The sequence below is a fragment of the Meriones unguiculatus genome, chromosome 2, assembly GCF_030254825.1.
Source record: "Meriones unguiculatus strain TT.TT164.6M chromosome 2, Bangor_MerUng_6.1, whole genome shotgun sequence".
Taxonomy (NCBI): Eukaryota; Metazoa; Chordata; class Mammalia; order Rodentia; family Muridae; genus Meriones; species Meriones unguiculatus.
The window spans coordinates 130,680,968-130,693,538 of NC_083350.1; the positions used below are offsets into that span (position 1 = coordinate 130,680,968).

The 12,571-nt window shown below is 41.2% G+C and overlaps 1 pseudogene; it reads left to right on the forward strand.

The window, feature by feature from the left end:
* The first annotated feature begins 491 nt into the window (after nucleotides 1-491).
* On the forward strand, nucleotides 492-6,699 carry LOC110548365 (BRCA1-associated RING domain protein 1-like; annotated as a pseudogene).
* The last annotated feature ends 5,872 nt before the right edge of the window (nucleotides 6,700-12,571 follow it).

A 12,571-nucleotide genomic window follows, 5' to 3' on the forward strand; every position in this document is an offset into this window, starting at 1 on the left:
TATTGATTCTTTGTGAGTTTCACAGCAGGCACCCCAGGCCCACTCATCTTCCCATCCCTCCTTTCTGCCCTCTGCACTTGCAACCTCCCCAAAATAAAATGGAAAAAAAACCCACACCAAACAAAACCACAAAAACCAAACCAAACCAAAGCATAGAAAACATCTCATCATGGAAGCTGTAGGGTCCCACACTGCTCCTCTCTGTCCACACATTTTCACTTGCAAATGTTTACTGCAATATATGTTTGGTCTGGTTCAAGGCCTCTGGCTTCTGCCACACCATCAATATTGAATCTTCACCAGTACTCCATTCTGTTATTCTTTTGTTGTCCTGTGTCAAAGAGATCCCGTGGCTTTGGAGATGCAGAAACGGCCCTTTCACTTGTTCCAACAGTTTACAGATAATGTAGATTTGGGGGTGGGCCAACTCAAAGCCCTGGACATGGACCTGGGTGGTAATTCACCAGTTCTCCTATATCTGCACCACCAGGATGAGTTCTCCAGGACTGTCCACACTAGCCGACTCAATGCCACCACCGGCAGGAGGCAAGGTCAGCTCTCCCACTCTCATGCCCCCAGGGCAGGCTCATGCACACCCATGCCTCCAGAGCCAGCTTCACCTTGTTGCTTGGGCCTTCTCTCCCAAGTGATTGCAACCTCAGAGGGTATGGGAGAGTTATCATGATCTCACACTTCAGGACAGACTTGCTCCATGCCTTCACCATCAGGGCCTTCACCACTGTGCTGTCCAGGCAAAGTGCAGGGCCCTCTCTTTCCAGTGCTTCAGCTGGTGAGGGGCAAGGCCAACTCTCCAGCTCTCAAGGGTGAGGTGGGGGAGGGAACCTCCTCTGTGCTCCCTCCACCTAACTGCAGACCAGTGGTGGGGCCAGTTCTCTCTCGCTCTCACTCTCAGGGAGGAGCTCGCTTGTGTCCCTACCACCAGGGCAAGCTCCACCGTACTACCTGAGTGAGGTACATATCCTACTCTCCCCAGTGCTGCTGCTGGTGACAAGTGGGGTCAGCTCTCCAGAGTGTTGCAGCCAGTGACTGATGAGGCTTGTTCTGCACAGCCCTTGGACATCTAAGTGGTATTAGGAGGCTTCTCAGACCAGGGTTGTCCCAGTGGTCTCTAGTAGCAATGTGAGCCAGACATGGGCATCCCCACCCCAGATGTGGCCCTCAGAAATAACATGGGCTGGAATGGTCTTAGGGAGCAAAGCTGGCTACTCACGGCAGGCTATTCCTCTCCATCCACCCTCATGTTTCTATCTCTCTCCACAATGCTCAAACTGTTCCACTTCTGTTTATACTGCATCTGTCAACCAAACACTTGCACATTGCAGTAACTCCTGCTGCAGGCAGGCCACATGGCTGACAAGCCTTTGGGTGATCTCCTTATCCTGAGCCTTGATGTGTTTACAGGCCTGCCCATACCATGTAAACGGTCTGTATAAAATATTTTAAAATAATAAAATAGTCTATACAATACCATGCCAGTGATTCTTACATTTGAAAGGTAACTGCAGTAGGATCAGCAGTTCAGGTCAACTTCAGCTATCTGTGAGTTTGAAGCAAGCTGTGCTATGTCAGATCCTGCCCATCCCACCCCACTCCACCCCCCCAAAAAAAAAGAAAGAAGGAAGAAAGAAAAGAAAACCCATAACAAGTAAAAAAAATGAAATAACACAATAAGAAAAAAGAACAACTGAAAAATAAGCTTTGTTTTGAATTCTAGTTTAAAATCATGGCCTCTGCCTTTGCAAATAGTATCAGGATATGATTGCTCTTCAAAGTTTGTAGTTCTTAGAATCAGATGCAGTATTTGCTGGAAGCAGTTTTCTGAGATCTTCCTGTAGGTATTAAAATTAAGGAAGTTTAAGTTGGGGTCAGAGTGTCACCATTTTAGCATTTTTTTGCTAAATAAGAAAGTCAGGATAAAGAGTAGATGCCATCCCTTGTGCAGTTGATACTATGTCTTCTTGACTGATTTTTTTTCCTTTTTTATTAATTAATTCAATTTACTTCTCGGCTACAGGCCTCTCCTGCCATTCCTCCCAGTCCCACCCACCCTCTTGCATTCCCTCTCCCCTATTCCTCAGAATAGGGGAACCCCCTACCCAGAAACCCCAGTTCATCTATTCACATGAGGACTGAGTTCTTCTTTCTTCCCTGTGGCCTGGTAGGAAAGTTCCATCAGGGGAAAGTGATCAAAAAGCAGGCAACATAGTCTGTGTAAGAGATATCCCTCACTCCCCTAACTAGTGGGCCAACATGAAAGCCTAAGATGCCCATCAGGCTTATCTTCTTGGGGTCTGTGCATTGTAGTATGTCTATTCTGTACCATATGACTAAAATCCACTTATAAGTGAGTATATACTGTGTATGTCTTTCTGGGTCTGTGTTACCTCACTCAGGATCTTTTCTGGTTCTATCCATTTGCCTGCACATTTCATGATTTCCTTGTTTTTAATGATTGAGTAGTATTCTATTGTGTAAATGTACTACAGTTTCTTTATCCATTTTTTAGTTGAGGGCCATCTGGGTTGTTTTGAATTCCCAAACATTCTGCTGCATTCAAGAAACATACCTCAGCAATAAAGATAGACACTATTTCAGACTAAAGGGCTGGAAAAAGGTTTCCCAAGCAAACGGACCCAAGAAACAAGCTGGAGTAGCCTTTCTAATATAGAATAAAATGACTTTAAACCAAAATTAATGAAAGGAGATGGGAAGGACACTTCATTCTCATCAAAGGAAGAAATATTATTAAAGTTTATATCACCTATTGATCTCAACACATGAATAGTGGGAGATTTCAACACCCCACTCTCACCAATGGACAGATAATAGACGGCAGTATTATGTAACCCGCTACCACAAATAAGGAGAAACAGATATCTGTTTGATTTTATAATTGCCTTATTTACCTTGGGCCAGGCAGATATTTCACCTACGCTATCTCAATAACCTCACCACCTCACCATCCGTCTCCCAGCCATCATCTAATGCCATCCATGTTCTATCCATAATCCCATGGTACTTGCTTGTATTCATCACCTGGGCCTTTTCACACCATTGTTGTAGTCCTTCCTCTCTGCCTGCATGCTTTGTTTTGTTTTGCTTTGTTTTGTTTTCTCCACACTAACCCATGGTGTCATCCTCCTTCTTCCTCTCTTACCATTTCTCTGTCTTCTGTGATTCTTCTGCCCTCTCCAAACCTGGGAAGCTTAGCCGCCTACTCTTTCTGTTCCTGTTAGGTCAAAGCAGCCTTCCCATATGACAGTGTAGGTGACACTGTCCTAAACAGAAGGACTTTGGCCAAATAAATGGAAAGATTGTTACTGAGTAAACAGAGGCCAAAAGGTGGGCTTCTGTATACTATAACCCACAAGTTCCTGGGCATCTCTCTAGGAAATCTTTTTCCACCCTCATCCTCCCCTCTGATAGCTGAATCATATGATTCAGATGATATAAGGTTGCATCTGATTCTTATAGGTATTCAAATATCTAGTGGGTATGGATAATATTTGAATATTTCTACCTGCTGTTCTACTCTCCTGAAAAGCTGGTTTTGGAGATGAGATTATGCCTGTCCACTTCAGACCTAAGCAGGTTCATTTGAAAATTCCTACAAAGTTTCTGTCCTGAGTCAGACCTGACTCTGTGACAGGGAAAAGGCCAACAAAACGACATCCCAGAAATAGATACATAAGTTTGAGAACAGCTAGGAGGTAGACTATTTTGAGTAGAGGTCACTAACAACAAAATATAATGTTTAACTCTCTAAATATACTACCTCTTTTTCTGGGGTTTGTTTGATGTCTTGAGGTTTTTGTTGAAATATGAACTTTCTCTAAGGATTTGTGAGACTCACTGGGGTAATTATTATTATTATTATAATCTGTTAAATCCCTAGCAGTAAAAGTTACCTTTAAACTTGTAACAAAAGAGTTATAAATAATGTCAGTTTGTTGCAGCATACCATATATGTAACTTAGATTCAACTCATATTTAGGAAAATAATTTTTTTATTAGACTAAAGAGGCAACACTGAGCCTCCAAGCTGGTTTGTTTTATTTTATTTTCCATAGACTAAGAACACAACATCAGACTTCTAAGTTATTTTGGATAATGATGGATTTTGTATGGTGATTTTTGTCCTAAGAGTAAATTAAGCAATTAAGAACACACCCATAAGTCTTGTTTATAGAAAATAGGACTCATGAACAAATATGCTTGATAACTATGGTTTAGAAATTCCTAAGGCATGTTCAAACTAACAAAAACTCCGTAAAGATGTATATTTAACCATTTATGATTTTGCTAACTTTGTTATGCCCTAGTTATTTGGAGAAATTGAGTCATATATATTTTGTAAAAGTATAAAAGGATCATGACACCAGTGGGGCATCCTGTGGTAGCCAAACAAACCTGACCTCCTGGCCTCTGAAGGGATGTCTGTCCGGGTTCCTCTTGGATAACTAGCCTTCTTCAGTCCTCACCCTGGAGCTGGCTTCTGGCAGGCCCAAGGCCCACAGCTGTGAAGCACTCATCTGCCTGAAGAAGCTGCTGTGCTGCTCTCACAGTGCTAACACTCTGAAGGAGCCTGTGTGAGCAGGAAGACATGAGCACATCTTCTGTAGTAATTATATAAACGACTGTATTGGGTCAGGATGTTCAGCGTACTCCATCCCAGCCTGGATCCTAGATGTGAAGATAAACAGACAACTGGAGAGCATGATCTGATCCAGCTTTATAGTAAGCTTCAAAATTTGCTACATGACAGTAAACTTTCATATCCAAAAGAAGCACAATTTAGGGCATAGTTATTTGGTGCAGAAAGGAAGAAGAATTCAGGTCAAATATGGCTTAGTTCTCAGAGTAAGAAAAAAGCCCACCAAGCCTCAATGTATGAATTTGTTACCACGAGTCCTCTTGAAGTTGTGTCTAAGAGGGCTAAAACAGCTTCTAGAATATCTGAGTTGGGGTGGGGGGAAGCAGTAGAAGAAATCTTCAGCTGAGATCAATCAGGAGTGAAATTTAAGTCCAGAAACCAAAGATAGTAGATTTGATTCCAAAGTAGAACTGAAAGAATGCTTTGTCTCTTTCTGTAGCCAATGGTCAGTTATCAGAGTTCATGGGTAAATGGTGAAATAAACTTATTAGCAAGTAGCTCTATTGCAGAATCTGAATGTCTGGAAGCTTGACTGCTGAAGTATCTTACCATTGGCTGAGCATATAGTAGCTCCTGACCCTGAGCAAGACTGACAATAACTCCTGAGAGGAAGGTCTGCATAAAAGAGCTTTGTTCAGTACAACATAATGGAAATCATGAAGATCACAGCATACCTCTCTATCCTACCTCTAAGAGATGTGAGAGAAACTGTCCAAGAACCATCAGAGATTTCATTAAGCAGACAGTTCTTGTGAAAAATGTACTGTTTGTTGACTGTTCTTCACTGCCTTCAGTTTGACTTTAAGTTGATTTTACAGGCAGGAGAAACAGTAATGTATCAGTTGACTTTCTTAGCCTATCACCAGGCACTCTCTCGCCTCTGCTGATTAATTCAACTCTCAGACAAATGATTTCAAGCCTTCCACAATGAAGCTGTTACCCGGTAGTACAGCTGGGGTAAAGAAATCACAGAGTAGAGACTTTGTTTATATTGCTTCTATTAAGAGTAAAATGCTTTCTGTTGAATATCTTTTGCAAAATGAAAACAACCCAAAAGGTAAATACCAATCTGGATAGACACCAGTGCATGAAGGCTGCAGTCAGAGGGACCTGAAGGTAGTGGAATTGCTGCTCCAGCATAATGCTTTGTTGAACACCAGTGGCTATCAGAATTACTTACCACACTACGATTTGGCCAAGAATGTGCATGAAGATAGAGGCAAGGTGTTACTGTCCAGGAATGCTGATAGGATATTTGGTGTGTTGCCCATGGATTATGCAGACAGTGAAAATATAAGGTCATTATTGCTGCTACCAGAGAAGAATGAATCATTCTCAACTAGCTAACGCTTGGTCATAAATGCTGAGCAGTGTAAAAATGGGCTGCTAGTGCTTATAAGCAGTGAGTTTGCTTCAGAACAACAGAAAATGCTCAGCACATATGAGATGGTTCTTAAGGCCAAAAAATGTGCTGAGTTTGACAGGAAAGTAATTCATGTCATTGTTACTAATGATGAAGCTCAAAGTTCTTTGAAGTGTATGCTTGGGATTCTCAATGGATGCTGGCTCCTAAAGTTTGATTGGGTGAAAGCCTGTCTGCATAACAAAGCATGTCAACAGTAAGAAATGCGAAAGTTCCTGGAGGCCCACAGAGGAGCAGGCCTAACAGAGAGCAGCTGTTGTCAAAGCTATTTGGTGGATGATACTTCTTTTGTGTGTGTGGGGAGGGACCTCAAATATCATACAAAGGATGATATCCTTAACATGCTAATTATTGCAGCAGGATGCAAAATCCTCAGTAGAAAACCCAAGGCAGACAATGACATGCCTCAAAGACAGTTGCATACCACGACAGACAGACCTGATTCTGATCAATACTTCTGTGTGCAATACATCATCTGTGAAGAGATCTTCCATTTCACTGTCACACAGAAAGGGTTCATAAGGGCAAAGTCTGGATGGCTCCTTCTACCTGGCTTACTAGCTGTGTAATGGATTTAGAGTTGCTCCCTCTTGACAGTTGAATATAATACCAGCTGTACATTTTAAGTTGAATATGTATGGTTTGTGAGAAATCAGCTACTGTATTGTGTTTGATCATTCACATTTTTAGCGAAAGTAGAACCGTCACATTTTCCCCATTAAATTAAAAAATAAAACAATTGATGAAAAAAGAAATCAGAAAAATGATGCACCCAGGCTCTCTGTGGACTGTATGATAAATATTAAGGCTCAAACATAACAGGAATAAATTTATAATTATAAAATCCTAATTCTATAAAAGTTACTAACTTATTGGAAACTGCTAATGATAGTTAAGACATGCAAGTTAATGGCCAGTACAGTATATGTTGTAGAGGATAAGCCTAAAGCAAGTAAAAGTTGAAAGTAAACTTAAAAGATATTTTGCTAAAAAAAAAAGGTTTTTTTGCTGTAAAATAATCAAAAGTAGATATAATAAAAATAATTTAAGAGATTGCTTAATATGCTACACATATATTTAAATACTTGATTCCCAATTGGTGATAACTTCCTGAACAGAACTCCAACAGCTCAGGCACTAAAATCAATGATTAATGAATAGGACCTCATGAAACTGAAAAGCTTCTGTAAGGTAAAGAATATTGCCAGTAGGACAGAACGGCAGCCTACAGATGGGGAAAATATCTTCACCAACCCTACATCATCTGACAGAGAGATAATATCCAAAATATATAAAGAACTCAAGAAATTAAACACCAACAAACCAAGTAATTCAATTAAAAATTGGGGTACTGAAGGTAAACAGAGAATTCTCTGTTAGGCCCAAGGGGAGGACCCCATAGGGTCCCTTAGGGGACCCTAACTTTCCGAGGGGGATGAAGAGGACTCAGGAGAGCAGTCATCGATGCAATAGCATGAGGTTTAATTCAGCTATCATACGATGTGGCTGCCCCCTCCCCCCCAAAACAAACAAACAAACAAACAAACAAACAAACAAAAAACAGGGAGGAACAGGCAGGAGAGACAGAAGTCTGAGGTTTTTAAAGGAAGGAGCACAGGAATCGCAGAGGTTGTGAGGTTGGTGACACTGGATTGGGTAGTTGACTTTTAAAATAATTGGTTCATTTTAGGCACCAAGTCCATCTGGTCCTGCCCCAATCTGGGTTGAGGAACTGTGATGTCTAGACCGGTTACTAAGCAACGTTAACTCGTACTGCAGATCTGGACACTCCTCCACAGCAGGGAGGAAACCTTTCACATTCCTTTGCAATGGGTCTTGTCTCAATTTATCCGCTCCTCCTCCTACCTTCTGTAAAAGTGCTGGGAGAATTTAGTTTAACATGGGGTATACAGTTTATAAAGAAACCTGTAAAGCTAGCCTGTTCCTTTCATCTCAACAGAGGAATCTCAAATGTCTGAGAAGCACTAAAGAAATGCAAACAAAAACGTCTCTCAGATTCCATCTTACACCCATCAGAATGGCCAGGATCAAAAACTCAAGTGACTGTTTATGCTAGTAAAGATGTGGGTAAAGGAGAACCCTCCTTTCATTGCTGGTGGGAGTGCAACCTTGTACAACCACTTTGGAAGTCAATCTGGTGCTTTCTCAGAAAACTGGGAGTATACCCAGAAGATCCTTCACAGTACAACAAGGACACTTGCTCAACTTTGTTCATTGCAACTTTATTTGTCATAGCCAGAAACTGGAAACTACCCAGATGTCCCTCAACTAAAGAATTAATAAAAAAGAATGTGGTTTATTTATAAAATGGACTACTACTCAGCTATTAAAAACAAGGAAATCATGAAATTTGCAGGAAAATAGATGGAACTAGAAAAGATCATCCTGAGGGAGCTAATCCAGACCCAGAAAGACACACATGGTATATGCTCACTTATAAGTGTATATTAGCCATATAGTACAGTATAACCATTCTATAATTCACAGATCCAAAGAAGAAAAAGTTCAAAGAGGACCCAAGGGAGAAAGAGAAATAGGATAGCTGAAGTGATTGAAGAGAGCAACTGGCTTGAAGAATGAATGTGGAGAGAAATGAGGGTGTAGATGAGATTGGGGAAAGTGGGCAGGAGGACAGGGGGCTTGAAAAGTGAAGAGACACTCTGGGGGAGGGGGTGCATCTCTGAGACAAGCTGAAGACCTATGAGAGGTTAGGCCCCTCAGACTCTTAGTAGCAGGGTTCATAGACACCGAAGAAGCCTGCCTCTAACTAAACTGGACTCCTAGTAGAGGGAAGGGAACACTAACCCATCCACAAAAACTTTGACCCAAAATTCACCCTGCCTGTAAGACATGAAAGGATAAATATAGCACAGAGATTGAGGGGATGTCCATCCAATGTCTGGACCAACCTGAGACCCACCCCATGGGAAAGAGCTAACCCCTGACATTATTAACTAATTTCCAATGGCAGAGAAGTACATAAAGAAATGTACAATTCCCTTAGTCATCAGGGAAATGTGACTCAAAAGAGAGATTCCATCTTACACCAGATTCAAAAACTCACATGTTCGCACATGCTGGTGAGGATGTGGAGAAGGGGAACACTCTTCCACTGCTGGCGCGAGTGTGAACTTATACAACCACATTGGAAATCAAGCTGAAGGTTTCTCAGAAAACTGGGAATCAATCTACCTCAAGACCCAGCTATACCACTTGTGGGCATACACCCAAAAGATGCTCCACCATACAAGGGCACTTGCTCAGCTATCTTCATAGCAGCCTTATTTGCAATAGCCAAAAACTGGAAACAATCTCCATGTCCCTCAATAAAGGAATGGATAACGAAAATGTGATACACTTACATGATGAAATACTACTGAGCTACTAAAAACAAAGACATCATACACTTTGCAGGCAAATGGATGGAACTAGAAAATATTATCTCAAGTGAAGTAACCCAGCCCCAGAATGACAAGCACTGTATGTACTCACATATAGGTGAATTTATTAGCCATAAAAAAGGAGGATAATAATGATGCTACAATCCACTGACCCAAAAGAACTATGTAACAAGGAGGGCCCAAGGGGGAGGACGCTTGAATCTTACTCAGAAGGGGAAATAAAACAGACATCTGAAGTAGATGATGGGAGAAACTGGGTTGAAGAGGTAGTAGGGATGGGAATTGGGATAGGGATCAAGTTCGGGAAGGGGAAGACTGGAAGAGAGAATGTAAATCTGTGGGAGGGGTATTTCTGGGACTGGGGAGGCTCCTGGAAGTCTATGGGGGTGACCCTAGCTGACACTCCTAGCAGCAGAATGGTATGGAGCCTGAAGCCACCACGTATTGTAGCAAGGTGTGACTTCCATTGGAGAGAGGGAGACACCAAACTACTCACAAAACTTTCCACCCAATATTTTTCCTCTCTACGAGAAGTGTAGGGATAAAGATAAGACAAGACTGAGAGAATGGCCAGCCAATGAGCAGGTCCACTTGAGAGCTGCCCCACTGAAAACAGCCACCCCCTGATACTATTAATGATCCTCCACTATGCTTACAGACAGGAGCCTAGTATAACTGTCTTCTGAGAGGCTTTAGCCAGCAGCTGATGAAAACAGAGTCAGCGAACCACAGTCATACAATAGACTGAGCTGGGAGGGTCTTGAGGAAGAGAGGGAGGAAGGATTAAGGCAGCCAGAGAGGGCAAGGACACCACAAGAAGACCTACAGAGTCAACTAACCTGGGTCCATGGGGGCTCACAAAGACTGAACGACCAACCAAAGAGCATGCATGGACTGGGCATAGACCCCCTACACACATGTAGCAGATGTGCAACTTGCTCTTCATGTGGGTACCCTAACAGCTGGAGTGGACACTGTCTCTGAGTCTGTTGCCTGCCTTTGGATCCCTTTCCCATAGCATTATCTGGCCTCTTGGCCTCTTGATGTTCCAGCGTGGGTTGGTAGTCAAGAGAGACCTCCCCTTCTCCGAGGACAAGAAGAAGTGGGAGGAGGAAGTGCGAAGTGGGACTGAAAGGAGAGGACAGAGGGTGCTGCAATCAGACTGTAAAATGATTAAAACATAAATTATAAAAATATGCTGTAAGATGGATTTTAAGGAAAGAAAAACAGAATTTCTGTGTCAGAGGACTTGAAACTTTGTGGATCTTGGGGATCAATTATTTCAAATAATTAAATATGAAACTAAAGGTTTTGCTTAGTTAGTTAGTTCATTAATTAGTAATTATTGTGGTAACACATTCTGCACATTAACACAACTAGACTATTGGGTGCCCAGATACCAGGCTAATCATTACTTCTAAATGTGCCTTAAGGGTGTTTCAGGAAGAGGTCAGCATTTGAATCTCAGACTGCATAAGGTGCAGGCCCCTCCTCAGGATGAGTGCACACCTTCCCATCTGTTGAATGCTTAATATAGCAAGAAGGTACAAGACAAGATTTGTCCTTTACTATCAGACTGAGCCAGGAATCTGTCTGTTTCAGGCCTTGCGCTCCCACTTCCTTGTTCTTCAGGCACAGCCTGGAATCTATATTGTTGCCTTTTGCCTTTCAGGTCTAGTGTTGAATTTACACAATCACGTTCTGTCTTTCCAGCCTATAATGTGCAGTAAAGTCTGTCTTCATTTCCATCTTGCAGTCTGAAAATTGTGGGATGTCTTAGAGATAAAAACAACAACAACAACAACAACAAAACACCTGTGAGCCATTATAAGTTTACTTGTGAATGTACATGCTTTTTCAAAAGAATTGGAACACACAGCCAAACATCACACACATGCAAAACACACCACACAGAGCCAAACACACCACACACAGTCAAACATATACACAACACACACATACAAATATAAACACACAAACACATACATTTTTGCTCCCTTGAACTTCTCTCTGTTAATTCTGGAAATAAAAGGACATGTTTTGTTTTGTTTTAATTTTGTGTCTATCAAATATTGCTACTTTATTTCTTTCACGTCAATTTCAGTAACTATTAATACATATTTGAAGTGCTTAATGCAGTGTAGTTGAAAATCGAAATGACCCTAAATCTAAAGCTACTAATATATACAGAAAGTTTTTATATACTTTATGATTTCATACAAGATTTTATGACACATAATTTCTGTTCTTATTTTTTCATTAAAAGCAATTGATACCTCTCATTTGCTAAAGCTATTTTCTTTGATTAACTACTTGGCAATGAAATAAAAGACGTTTTCTCTGATGCAAATGTATTCTGGCTGATGCCCTGTTGCCAGGAGCACATGGGAGCCTGAGAGCACTCTCTCTATATTTATATTTCCTCTATTTTCTTTCAGCTTGGCCTCTATGGAATTGAAGAAGAGTTTGGAACACTCTAGAACATCCCAAGTTTTTCTTCTCTGAAACTAATGACATATTGGTGATTTCGTCAGCTTGGCATTGTTTGGAGCTTCCTGGATGTTCCTATTGAAACCAAAACAAGCCTTGCATGTTTTGGATGCTTGTCTTCCTGGTACAGCTTCTAAGGGTTATATTTGGTTCATTTATTGCCTTCAGAAAAAACATCTACCAGAGAAAAGCTGCTGATTCTGCAAAAGATTTTCTTGGAAGGAAGATGTGTTCCTCCTTACACTGCCAAAACTCATTTAACGTTCTTCAAGCTGAAAACTTGTTAGTCTACCTCATACTGAGACAGCCATTAAGCCTCAACCCAAATCTATTTATCAGTTTCTGACTTGCTGGAAGCTCTTGATTTGTCCTGAAACATTACGTTTAGCAAAAGCTTCAAAGTTCAAGAGTTTGGGCAGTCTTTAGCAAAAGTTTAAAATCAAAATCTGGGCTTTTGTCACTGTTAGAGGGTAAAAAAAAATGTAGAAAATGGTTTGATACTGCTAGATACAAATTTTGGTGACGTGCTTTGATAAATGTTTTCAATGCTGAGATCAAATT